Genomic DNA, 13,781 nt, shown 5'->3' with positions numbered 1-13,781 from the left:
TTTTTTGTGTCTCCAAGCCCAGGATGAAAGAGTAACGGTCTGTTTGTATGAGGAGTCCTGTTGATTATACATATGAAAATTAGATTTGCTAGCAGTGTAAATGAGATCATTTTGCTGTTATTAATAGTTTGTTGTTTTTTTTTCAGAGCAATAATGATAATACAGATGGTAGAAAGAGTTGCGTGTCACATCCCGGGATGGATTTCATGCCTGTGGGGCAGTTAGGGCAGCCTTGCAGTGGGAAGGGATCTCAAGGAGGAGATCTGTGGGTTTGTGAGAGGTGCTGCTCGGGGTTACCTTCCTCTGGGGAGTTTAGAGCCGGGCATGAGCCAACGAGGAAGTTCACTGGTCCAAGGTCACTTAGGCCATGCAAAGTGAAACTGCTCGGGGACGGAGCCCTGTTAGGTAGGTCCCAGCTGCTGACACCTGGCTTGCGGTGGAGAAACCTTCAAATGGTTTGGTAATAATTAATCGAGGGAACGCTGCTGGAACAGAATCCATGTCTGACATGTATACGCATAAGGAGAGAGCGTCTTGCCAAGAAATAAGTTAAAATTAGATCACGGTATCAGAATTCAGTTATCTTCTGAAAAGTAGCGTGCATGCTGATGGCCAAAGTCTACAGCTCAAGTTTCCCAAGAGACCAGGAGAAGAAACAACGTACATCAACGCACACGCTCTCTTCCAGGCTATTAATGCAATTGCAGGGTTGTAAAACGCCTCAAATAGCCGGGTAGCCTCAATTAATTCCAAGGAGAGGTTTCACAGCAGAGCGTGGCAGAGTCCTGCAGGCCCCACTTCTGCCCGTGCCTGCGAGGAAGGAGACAAGGACGCGGCCGTCACCCGGCACTGCCTGTCGGATGGGAACCAGGGCAGAAATGCTTTCATCTGGTGCGGTGAAGTGGTGCCCGAAATACTCCAGGAGCTTAGCAGTTGCACAAACGATCCACTTTCTTAGCAGTCTAATTTAGTAGTACAACACAGCCTCCGTTTCCCCCCCGTCTTTAATGTGCAGTTCTGCTGAGCGTGCAGTTCACGCTGGCCGCCTCGGGCTGACTGCAGGTCAGCTTTTGAATGTAGGAGAATTTCATGAAATTTAAGTATTTTGTGTACCGTCAACGGCAGTTGTGCAAGTACAAAGACTTTGCTTTATCAGCAGATGTGGTCTAGGTTGAAATTTACGGCCACATTAAGTCCTTACGTTTATTGCAGTCGGGGGAAAAAAAAATCAGGAGCTCGCTGCAGTATTTAACAATCTGCTTTGATAGCTGGCCAACCCACTTACCCTTGCACGAAGCACATGCCGCGGTACCTCTTTCTTCCCTTAACTCCTTGGTGCTGGGAAACGGGAGCGATTCACATACATGACGTGGAGAGGGGGAAAAAAAAAATGCAAGGCTAGCAAAAACTGTGCACTCACCTTGCGGCAAGCCAGGAAGAGATGTGCGTGCTGTGGGAACGATCTGATGGGGCTGTTTGCCGGGGCGGTGCGGCGGGCACGTGGCACCCCAAAGCCCGAGCTGAATGCTGCCGGGGCAGCATGCAGAGGGCAGCATCCTCGTGGGGAGACGGGGCTGGGGCTGGGCGCTGGCTGGTTACTCAGAGCTGCTGCAGGAATAACCCCGTGCCAACGTGGGAGCAGGTTTGAAGCACCTCAGCCTGGCCCAGCCAAGGCGGTGAGCAAAGAGTGGGGTGGGACCTCCTTAGCAAGCAGCTGGTGCAGCCTCACTGCTGCGAGGGGGAGTCGTGCGTTCGTGAGCTTCTCGCTGGGGTGAAACACGCTGCTGTCCTCCCTTCAGGCCAGAGAAACGAGAGGCCGGGAGAAGGATATGAAAAATAGATGAGCTTAAGTTGAAACCTGGCATCTGGAACACCTCGAACTTTGGCAGACCTCGAGATAATGCTTCAAAGTTGTTCAGCCCCACAAGGTACGCTGTCGTTTTCTGGTGGGGGAGAGAGTTACGCAGGGACCCCGGTCAGTCTTGGGACTTCCTTGTGCTGGGCACTGTCACACTAGCTAGCAGGTAGGACCTCGCCGAGGCTTGCAGTGACCCTATCTCCCTCAGCCAGCACTCTGAGCCGCTTTCCATGCTTGTTTGCCATCGCCCCGACTATTTAGCAGTAAGCACTTACCCTGAATTGGGTTAACTGCGTTGAGCAATGGGCTGTGAACACACCCAAGTCGTACTGAAACTAACTGTCTCTACTATCCTGAAATTAGCCTCTGTATTTTAAAATCAGCAAAGCCCAATCAACGCGAATACTCTATTTCATGACGGCGTGAAAGGAGCGTGGCCTTCCAATTACCCTAAAACTCAAGTATCTGCAGGGAGACTTGGAGAGTGCTGGGCTCCCTCGGCTCCCCGCTCTGCAGGTATCTCTCTCCTTGCTTGATAGCAAGTCCGGGCAGCAAGGAGAAATGCAGCACGTTGGCTTATCTATGGATTTACCATTCTGGCATAGATTGGAGCGATTCCCTGGGCTCAGGGGCAGGGAGCATCTTTGCAAGGGCCCTGAACACCCACCCATCACTCTCACCGGAGTACACGGACCCTCGTTCTCTTCTGGCTGCGTGCAGGAGATAAAGCAATTCATCCTGCTGCACTTTTTTTTTGGCCACGTGTGCCTGAAGCTCATTCTGAAATGCGATTAACACATGCCTGCACGTAGGTAGGCTTTTAGGTTGTAAGATTACTAATTGGTTTCAATGCTGCTTGCTGCTTCAGTGTGGTTGTTGGGTGTTGTTGCTTTTTTTTTTTCTTAATCTGAGGTAAAAAGGACACCATTATTTTTAGCTTATAACAAAGAAAAACACATTTTCTCTTAAATGCCTTGATATGAAGTAATTTAAGCTAGGTTTCTGCACAAATCATTTCCAAGAGATTGGCTGTCAAGTGTGATAAAAAAAAAAAAAAAATCTGCACTTTTGCAGGGACCCAATGAGACTTTGCAAATTCAGATTTATTCACAATGTTAAATGTGGTTGAAGATGTCATTTTTTTTTAAACAGCACTTTTAGAAGTAGTTAGCTTAAAAGTATAGCAATTCAAAGCACAGAGGGAATGATTTTGAAGTGCAGAGTCTTGAAACACAACGCAGAGGTTGACAGTTTCACTACAATTAGAAGCAAGGCAGGCACAACTCCCACTTCTGAAAACTTTCCTATCTCACTGCTTCCTCTCTTGGCCTAGAAAACCTCAAAAAAAAAAAAAAAACTTTGAGTGGCTTTGCTTATTGACTTAACATAGTTATGCTCAACAGCATTAGGAGACAGAGCAGAAAGGGCTGCCAAATCTGTCTGTAAAGAATAATCTTTACAGAAAGCTTCCCAGAAGTATTTTTTCAAATGCTTTCAGTCTCCTGAGAATGCTGCTTTTTTGAGGAAAGCAAGGTTGAGGAGGTTTTTGGTTTTTTTTTTTTTCCTCCTTTATTTTTTAACAAGGCTTGTTTTGTTAGGAAACCACTCCCTTCTGCTTCTGCATTTAGGCTCGCTGCTAATTGCCTTTTGGTCGATGACATTTTCCATGAATTGCCACATTCTCCCACATTGTTACAACTTCACGCCGATGATGTTACCCAGCACTCACTGCCTGCTGCCTTCGGGAGGAGCGGCTGCGCGCCGCCTGCGCTGTCACTGTCCCTGGGAAGATGCGATCTGTCTCATTTGGGTAGAAATTTGAGAAATTTGCCACAGCCGAGGCTGCTCCGGTGCTAGGGGCTCTGGCAGGGCCCAGGCTGCTCTTCGCAGCCTAAGACAAGTGGCTGAGGTAGGTGGCATCAGGAGCACGCTGTGCCCGTGCCGGTTTAAGCACTGCTTTGCTGCGCGCAGTGCTTAAAAAAAAGGTGTTCATACCCAAAACACCTTTTAGTGCTGTTTTTCATCCTGGTCACAAACTACAGCAGCGAACCAACCCAGAACCCCAGTGCTGGAGAAAGGGGACACTTTGCAGACACTTTGGGCTCACTCAGCCCCTTGGGATGCCCACCCAGCTTGAGCTGCAAGCCTGTCTTTCCTCCGAGGCCTGGGGACAGCTCGTGGTTGTCCTCAGGCAGCTGCAGCAAAACCTCTCAGGGCAGCTGAACGTGAGATCAGCGCAGACCGAAGGCTGAGTGCTGTGGACATGAGAAGTGGCTGGAGCAGAGCCGTTCAGCACAGCTAATCCCCTTAAACCACCGAGTTCATCTGCTCATCTGCAGGGCCGAGAGCGCTCTCAGGCGAGGTAGCCAAAGTGGCTTTGGCTTGAGCTGATGCTTCGGTGCAGCCAAAACCTGCAGCTCGGGCTGAGGATCTGGTTACCCCGCGTTAGCCCTGACCCAACTCAACGTGGTTAAAAGTGGGAGGTTGGGTGAGATGAACCCCTCCGCTGGAGCCTTGTCTTAGCTGATCCACACGTTCAAGTGCTTTTCCAGTCTAACCGCATTGACCAAAGGTAGGGCTTACTTGGTTTGCCAACTGAGATGAGCTTTGCCAGTATTCACATGGCCCACTGACATCCAGGATAAAACCTTTGGTTGTTCAGGCCGAGCCTTTTTTTGCAGTTAAAGGGAAGGGAGAGGGTGTATACTGCCATGCAGTATACATCCATGGCAAAGTCCCATTCTGCCCTGGCTCCAGGACGAGAAGGCATCCACAGAGACTGAAGTGTGGTGTGAAAGAGCTCATAATGGTCCTGCAGACCAAATTCTTCTCTGTAGCTCCTCCCTGCTGCCCACAGGGAGGTGCAAGCAGGAGGGCTGCCACTCCTATCGCTGCTGCTGCTCCATACAGCCCAGGACCACTCACGCTCCCCACGTGCAGCCCGTGCCCCCGGGTGCAGGGAGCTGCTCCTCACTTCCTTCAGCTGCAGAGAGAGGCAGTAGGGAAGGCAGGAGTCTGACTCACTGAAACGCTCAGGAAGGGCTGAAACCGGTCTGCTGGAGTACGCGGAGGACCAGGAAACAGGAGCACCTGTGTTGCATAGCTTTGGGCAGGTCAATTATCCCTTCTCCAGTGAAATTCCCCTTTGCATAAAGCATGAATAATGCTCAGCTTACCTCGCAGGGCTGTTACGGCGTGAGTGTGCTGTTATTTTTATTTTTTTTTTATGGTGCTTATAATATGTAGAAGCCTGAATGAGCACTAAGTATTCCTGCGATTTACTTTTATTGAGGGTTAAGTGCTGGTGATGTGCCCAGCCCAGCATTTCGCTGGCAGTGAGCTCGGCAAGTGACCAGCAGCGAGCACATTTGGCAGCGAGCAGTGGACAAAAAAGGAGAAGGGGGCAAACTTCTTCCAGCCCTACACTCTTGGTTTTTCCCTCTGTTACCACCGCACTTCTCCCATGCAGCAGCTGGAGGTGATCAAAGCACCTAATTGGAGCCGTATATTTTAATATGCTTGCATTTTGCCGCATAAAAGGCAAATAAAGGTTAACAGCATGAAAATTTATCCTGTAGGGTGGCGAGGGAGCGGAAGTGTCTCCAAGTGTGCCCTGCACGGTCTGAAAGCGACAGCTTTTGGAAGCAGATCCTACCTGAGCAGGTGCCTGGTGCGTTTTTCACTGGGGAGGCAGCGTGCCAAGGGCGCTGGAGCGTGCATGGGCCGTGCTGCTGCCGGTGAGGGTTGTGCATGGCCAAAATGGGACTGGAGTCCTGGGGGAAAATCCCTTGGACAAGGCCAGTGCCGAGCGTGCACGCTCGTGCCCTGGGTGCTCTGGATCCTGAGCTGTGAGCCACAGAGATGGCAAGTGTCAACTCCCTCCAGATTGCTCCAATTTGGGGTGAAACGGGGGCTTTCCAGTGGTGGGGCTACTCCACACACGATCACACCAGCAGGTTTGGAGTCGTGCCTCGGTGTGCTCGCGCGTCTCGTGCCTTTTGTCACTGCCTGCTCGCTCTTGTTCGTTTTTATTAGGTGTGAAATCCAAAGGCTTGTCCTAATTACCCCTGGTGGATGATATCCTGACTGAATAGCGATCTTCCAATAACCAGGGCTAACTTCTGCCCTTGAATAATGACGCACCAGGCCCACTGAAGCCAGCCTATTCCTGGTAGGGATCCTCTTTTTGGGGTCTTTGTCAAGCTTTGGGCCCAAGCCTGCATTCTGCCCTTGTTTTCAGTGCGTTTGAAAACTTTGCTTGGCCCTGAGGTTTTTCTTTTGTCCCCAAATCTGAAAGCTGTGACAGTCGTGTATCCAAACAGCGATGGCCTCAGCTCCACCGCTAACTTCAAGTACAGCTGCATTTCTGAACGGCTCAGTTGGTACAGGAAAATAAATGGTAGAGATAAAGCATATGTTGCATACAGTAATAACTTCATTGCTTCGTATTTTTTTTACGTTACAGTGTAAAATTTAGGGGGGCAAATCTCAAACCCCGTGAAACCCATGGCTCGGTGCCAGCGTATCTGAAAGAACCTTACATTTGTCCCTAAATCCTCTAAGTCATTAACTACAATTCCCTTTCTCACATGACAGTCACCTTTGAGATGATACTCCTTTTTTGGCATTATTAATTATCGTTATTGTTGTTGCTGTTATTATTCCAGGAGATCTGTATGGGAGGAACGCTGAAATCGGGATTAAAAATAGCATTTTCGTGTCCTCCCACTCACTGTACTTTGTGCACAGAATGCCTTTTATAAATGCAGACTTGCTGCTTGGCTAGATAAAAGGAGCTGTCACTTCATTTCCATAACGAAGTCATTCCCGGGAGAATTTCATTGTTTTAGCAATAAAATTTTTCTAAAAGGCCTTTTATTTTGCCTGAGAAAGGTATCGGGAATGAACTTCGGAGCGGTTACTCCACCAAACAATTAGGGGAAGGCAAGACTGTCTTGATTTAACGTGAGGAGATTTGTGTGTGTGTGAATTCTGTCATGTAAAAGGAGAATCAATTCCTAACTGAGAGCCAAGTTAGAACCCCTCCCACCCCCGAAACCTTACACAAAGTCTTTTTTTTATTTTTGCCTCACTTGCAGAGATTTCACACATTTTTATCAGAGCAAATGCAGTCATGTACTTAACTTCAGCCCTGTTTGAAAAGGCCCTTACGTGGCTTTTCTGATTCAGCTGCCTCCCCGAATTAAAGGCAGCCGTGGGTTATCGCTGCCAATTACTGCGGTGTGTTAATTTTGTCACCAGGTGTGCTCTCGTGCTGCGCCCAGGCGGAGAGCTCCTGGCAGCGGGGCCGCGCTCCTGCTCCCCGTGGACACGGTGCCTGCTGTGCTGCCACGGCCTCTCTGCAACATCAGTGCTCCAGCACCTCTCCTGAGGCATTTCTCATCCTGTTCTCCGCTGTCTCTGTCCCACAGCAGCACAACGTTCCTCTCACCCGAATGCTGAGCGTGCCAAAGCATGTCAGAAGTAGGGCATCAAGAAAACTCTTGTAGGTAAGGCAAATACAGCAAGTAGCAGGTCCGTGCTTTGGGCTTGCTTCTCTCCTCCTACTTTTTTTTTGGAGGGGGGTGATAGCTCTCCTTTGTCACAGATCTGGTGCCACGTTTGGGTTTGGCTCAATATGACTGACAGAATTACCACTGCAGTCACCACGGACAGCTTACTGTTACAGGTGGATGGATGTGACCAAGAACAAAAGGGATGAGGAGGAAAACGTGTTCCCTGTAGCTTCAGCAGCACGCTTCAGGTTGCATTGTGTTAAAGGAGTACAACAATTGCAGAAATTATTATTTATAGGCAGGTTTGTGAATTCAGGATGTGATATCATGACTCACCCGCCGGCAAACATGTTTGCACTCCGGCTGGGGTGACTCACGCTGGCATTTGTCTCAAGCGTGGCAATTGTTTGAGCCCTCTGCTCGGTGCACAATGAATGAAGCGGCGGAGGTCCCCTCTCGCAGATTTACTACGTGCAGCTACCCGGGTAAATCGCAGACTCAGCTGTGGAGTATTTCCTGCAGGGCACACACACACACACACACACACACCCCACCCCACCGTAACAGTGCAGGTTTAAATACCAGGTTCACCGAAAGGAAATGCATAATTACGGTGCTGGCTTTTGCACCACATAAAGCAGCCCACATCAAAAGGTGTTTGCCATTAATGTTTCAACAGGTAATCTCTGGATGGATTGCCAAGCGGTGCTCCTGTTACTGAGCAGTCGGTGTTGAAATCGCTGAAATCTCTGCTGTAAGCCCGTGTAGTCATCGTAATCCTGGAAAAAAAAAGAAAAAGAAAAAAAAAACCCTAGTCAATAGTGCCTTTGTTTTATAGCGCCGTGCTTCACGTTGCATCAGGAGCACAAAAGATGTGGCTGCGCTGGAAATGGGGAGAAGGTTAAGGGTGGGTTCTGGGCTGGCTTCCTAAGGAAGCGAGGCTCACGTGATGGCATTGTTCGTGTGCACGGCCGGCTGTCCGTGCGGCCCCAGCTCACCGCTCCTGCTCTCCTGGCCCCGAGAGCCCCGAGCAGGTTGGCAGCCGGACGGCCATGGGACCCTGGGGTTGCTGCTGCCACCAGAAAAGTCTCTGCCAAGGGTCCAGCCTTTCTGCTGGCGTTTGGTGAAGCTGCTGCCCACAGAGCTGTCTCATCAGGTGGTTTATCCTCCACTTGTTGCACACACACACAACCTCAGCACCCAGTTTTGGTGCTGCCGAGCTTTGGGCCTCGCAGTTTTGGGGACCCTTTTCAGCTCTGTGTTTGCAGAAGGGCCGTGGCCATCACCTGTGCGGGGACATCTGCATGTTGAACGGGGGCACAGCCCTTGATCTTCTTGTTCTCATCCTCAAGAAGTTAGCAGTGAGCTCTGGCTCCTCGGATATGACGGAGGCTCCTCGTCTCTCCTCGTGGCTAAGCTGCATTTTTTGCATAACAGCTTCCGCCAAAGAAAAGTATCTCCATCCTGGAACAGAGGCACCCAGAGAGGTTACTTTTATTTCTTCTATCTGTTGAACATTACTGGCTCTGAGCCTGTATTATCAGGGATCATTTGCATTTTTTTTCCTATTTCATGTGCTCGGAAGACCTGTAGGACCGACTGTGTTACAAAGGTGCAGGCAGTAGGGTTGTTCTCACTTAAAACCTCTGTGTGAGAAAGAGGAAAGTTGGCAGTCTAAGAGAAGTGTAAATCAGTGTTGAAATCTTGCCCCTTCCCCGCTATTCCTGTTTTGCTAGCCATGAGAAAGTGGCAAAAAGGGGATGTTGATGTAAATGGGATGATGGCTTTTTATTACAAATCCATCAGCGACATCTGACCGGACATATTTGTATGGTATTTTTCGTCTTTGAGTTCTGTGCTGTTTTTTCTTAGACGAAACAGCCTGGACATGCTCTTGTGAGTTTTCTTTTCACCTGCTGGCATCGTGGTGCACCCACGGCCCACCTCTTTGCTCGCTCTTTTACTCCCTTACACTGCGCTCGCTTCGCGGGGAGCGTCTCGGAGAGCTCAGAGACAAGGCCCAGTCAGCGAGGCACAGGGCTAACCACGGCTTAACCTCAGGTCTTATCGGAACAGCTGGATATTGCTGAGATCCAGCTAATGAGCATGGTTGTGCTTGCTGTTGTTTGTGCAGAGGTGATGTCTCAGAGGTCCTTGTCAGCTTTGTGTCTGCGGTGTTATTAGGCATCGCGTGAACAGACAGCGCAAGTCGGAGCAGGCTCCAATATCTTTGTGTTTAAAGCTGCCCCCGTGCTGATGAACCCTCATCAGTTTTCGGATCACTTGTAGGTCTTCCAGAGCCTGTTCCTGGTCTGCTTGCATAACGTGAAGCTAAAACCAGTGGTGCTTTACCTGAGCATTCAGTAGGGAAAGATTCCTACAACAGATGAGGTCATGGCGAGTAATGCCTTTCTGTAGGCTAGATCTCGGGGCACTGCTGGCCGTATGACTAACAGTTAGGCTGCTTGATCAGAATCACCGGTCTCTTCGGTGTTGGCTGCTGCACTGGAGGATGTGAGACACAGCTGTACCCCACACCCTGCTCCTCTCTGCCTGCTGTTTGTGGACGGATGTTCCCATCCCGCAGCGCTTCGTTTCTCCAGTAAGTACTGGCACTGGGAACAGCACGCACACAGAGGAAAGGTGCATGGGGCTGGAACAGCCTGAGGATGTGTTCATGGTACACATTCTGCCCCCATACACACTGTGGGGCAGGATGGATCGCTTTGCTGTCTGAGCCCCGGGATGTGCAAAGTGCTGACAGCTCGATTTACCATTCCCCGACACCCAGATGGGGTTATCACCTTGCACAGACTGGGGATACGGCATGGTGAAGCTGGGCATTTCGCTGTGGACCACATAGAAAGCCATGGGAAGCGCTGGTTTACATGACAAAGCTGCAGGGAATCGAGCTGCAGATACTGTTGGCTCAAGATGAGGAAGAGACATTAATCAGAAGGACTCTTAGGCAGACTAAGCCTCTTTCATGCTAAGGTGATAGTACTTTGCTGTAAGCCTTGAAGTAGGTATAATTGTAATTTAAGTCTTTGTTAAACTAGTGGAACAATTAACGTTCAGATGACTCAGCCCCTCAGAAGCAGCCTTTGTACAGCACACAAAATGTCAGCAGGCTCTCAGATGGGTGAAGTTTGGCATGACTTGCGCGGAGAAGCTTCTATTAACTTGAAATCCGAAATGAGAAGGATAGTTAATTCTTGTATTTGTGGGCTCTTTTATTATTTTTTTTCCTTTTCCATTACAATCTTTCTTCTGTGTGTAAAATCAGCTCGACCTGTTGAAAATCATTTGGAAGTTGTTTCCTGACGTGATAGCTGATACGCGCACCGGGTAATTGGCACCGCGTACGCTCCAGGAAGATCCAGCCTCGCCTTTCCCATTTGCGGCGGGGCAGGATTGAACCTGTCGAAAACCATTTCATGCAGTGGGAGAATAAAGGAGGAAATGAATTACGGTTTTATTTGAGTTGAAGGATTAGTTGTGGGATAATAGCAAACAACGAAACAACTCAGGCAGGAACAATGCTGCCGTCTCTTAAACAGTTTTATTAGCTTATGCTGATTTGTGAATTAGGAAAACCAAATTACATCAGGCAAGAGAGCAAGGAACGACAATTAAAAACCTACAGGAAAGGACTGGAAAAACGGTGATGTCTCACTGCCTGCTCTTCAAAGCAAGATGGAGAGCATGACCTTTCCTTGGAATAAATACAGAGGATTGCACAGAGCTGCTTTTTGAATTTTGGTTTTGCCAATTTGCGATCGCTTGCTTGTGCTGTGGTTCTTATTTGTTGATTGCCCTGGGGTCCAATTTTAGCGTCTAAATACTCCCCAAAAGTATTTCCTCGTTCTTGGGTTTGAGGTCTGTTTGTCTCTCAGTTTCACTTCTAATCTGTCAGCTCGGTGTCCTTTTCAGTGCCCAGAGGCAGGGCTGTGCTGCTGCGTTTGAATAACCAGAGTACTGCGGGGCCACGAGATCCAGCTTCCCCGTGTGACACTTCCCCTTTTGAGCAGCGCTGTGATCAGTAGCCGTGTACGTGACACGGTTATGAGCTGTGTGAATATGCTTCAACCATCACACATATAAGGCTGATGTCTTTGTTAGTCACTGAGCCTTTTGAAACGAGAAGCATGGTTGAGATTGAGTTTGTCCTGCAAACCAGAACTGCGTTATACTTGCGTCCATACCTCCCACACCTTCAGAGGATTTGCTCCAGATGTAGAGCAGGGTGAAAGACGGCAGCACAGAGCCATTTCTTCTGGAAAACAGGGGAGGTGAAATATGCCTGGTGGTGCCCACTGCCGTCCAGATGGGCCCTCCGAGCTAGGACTCATTCACGTGCTCCACAAAGAGCATGCCATAGCAGACTGCCGGATGCTGCGTAGCTAAAAGATTGTCCCAGGTCCTAAAGGAGTGCTCTGCTCCACAGGAGAGGACTGTGCTTCAAGAGGCAGAGCATCTCCTTGCATGTCCTGAAGTTTGTGCCATGCTGTCTTTAAATCTGGAGCGTAAAAATGGCTGGGAACATTTACAGGCAGCTTGCAACTTGCCTCTTGCAGAAACAAGCGCCTGAGGGTAAGGTCAAGTGAGCACGTTGTTGCAGATTAAGCTGGTTTATGAATTTACCATACATCATCTGCTCCGTAAGAGCTGGCTGTGTGCGTGGTGCATGTATATGATCTGAGTCTTGCTATAGGTGGTGATGGACTTGTCCAAATTGAAAACAAAACCCTCATCCAGCCTCCTGAAGGTAGCAGAAAGATGTGCACTGAGTTTTTCAGGCCCATGGTAGCTTACTCTCCAGGGGGACTCAGAGGAATGGATGCAAGCAGGAACTGCAGGATTTGTTACGGGAGACAAGGTATGCCTGGAGTAAAATTCCTGCCCTTATTTGAAGTCATTGGAAGCCACCTAATTTATGCAGAAATACTAAATATTTCCTTGTAGTTTTTTCGAGTCCATTTTCAGGTTCAGCTCAATGTTAAAGGACAAGAGATACCTGTCGGGTGAATTTTGGAGGGTGTTAATGAAGATCAAAAATGGATTTTTAGGAGATTTTTCGAATGCCAAATTATCTTGAGATTCACCTGATTTAAGGAAAAAATAAATAATAGCTTGAATATAAATTGCTTGGGGTTAAACAAAACGTTGAGGCTTGACTTGAAGGTTGTATTTTACTTCTTTTGGTTGAGTTTCTAAAGTCACACAGCTTATGAGATAATGTCTGACTGCGTGCTTCCCTGTGCACACAGAATAGCAGCAGGGTCCCATTGTACCGGAGGAGAGAAGTTTGTTGACCAAAGCCCTGGAAATTTAGCCTGGATATCTGAAAGGTCTTAAGGCGGCAGTGCCTGTGTCACTGAGGAGCTGTACTTCCAGCTCAGGGTTTCTTCACCTCTTAACTTTTGAAACAGGCAGATTGCATTGCTATGATCCATCAGGGAGAGGGCAAAGACCGTCTGATGACTGTAGTCCTCATCATCATCGTTACCAGTGTGCGAGGGAGAGTCCCAGCCCGCTGGAGGAGATGGCAAACATTGTTCACAGCTCTGTGAGGACCTAGCCCCAGCCTCACACCAAAGCCGGCTGGATCAGCTGGGGAAACAGTGGTTTGGGTTTCGGAGGGCCTTGCTGTTGTTGGTTCAACTAAAATGGACTGTCTTAGGGCTGTAACTTCCAGTAGTTTCCCCTGCCTGCTACCATTGCGTTGCCTTCCCCTTACTCTTCACCCATGAGCTGCTCCTGTCCGTCTGTCTGACTCGTTTCCTGCCTTCGCTTCACGTCGGGCGAGATTCATCTGCATTCGTCTGCGGCCATCCAGTCTGAGCTAAGCGTCTAGACTCACTTTACGGAGGGAAAGAAGCAGGCCTTTCTGGAGAGTGATTCATTCCGTCCTGAAGTAGATGCTTCAGAGAGGTCAAATTTAATTATTTTCTAGGTTGCCGACTTTTCTCCACTGAATGTGAAGAGAGCTGGGACTGGCTCAGGTGTAGGCCTTGGTTTTCACAGTTGGGGAACATGGGTTCCACCTGGAATAATGTCTGATGTGTCCTTTGGGAAACATGATGTGAAATACACTTAATACTGAACAGTGGCAATCCTGCGTGTACATATTTTAGGTTTCAGTACTCCTCTGTCACAATATTACAGGTAACTGCAGGAATGGAGAGGTGTTCCTGTCCCCTCAGAGGAGCTCAGTGAGAACAACAACCTTCCTGTATGGGTCTCTTCGCACATCCTGAGCTTTGCTTGCAGACACTGTTCAGAACAACCCAGAGTAGTTTTTTCTTCCCCTTTTTATGGCAACAGAATTATCCAAGAGCTGCTTTAATTATGTTTCAGCAACTCCAAACTGGGTTTTAATCGTTGGTAGTAAGAAGTGCAGAGTA

At 48.8% G+C, this 13,781-nt stretch overlaps 1 protein-coding gene across 16 annotated transcripts in view; it reads left to right on the top strand.

The window, feature by feature from the left end:
• Positions 1-13,781, top strand: part of ATXN1 (ataxin 1) — a 265,892-nt gene that overhangs the window by 104,754 nt on the left and 147,357 nt on the right. Inside the window, exon 1 of one of the 16 annotated variants that reach the window (XM_084508609.1) lies at positions 1,838-1,928. The exons of the other annotated variants lie outside the window; for them this stretch is intronic. The gene's annotated coding sequence lies outside the window, so the exon portion shown is untranslated. Of the gene's footprint in view, positions 1-1,837; positions 1,929-13,781 lie in introns of those variants that run through there. 16 annotated transcript variants of the gene reach the window in all.

Source organism: Aythya ferina (assembly GCF_964211825.1).
Source record: "Aythya ferina genome assembly, chromosome: 2".
NCBI lineage: Eukaryota > Metazoa > Chordata > Aves > Anseriformes > Anatidae > Aythya > Aythya ferina.
Note: the sequence above shows the minus strand (reverse complement) of the source record. Positions and strands in the feature narration are given on the sequence as shown.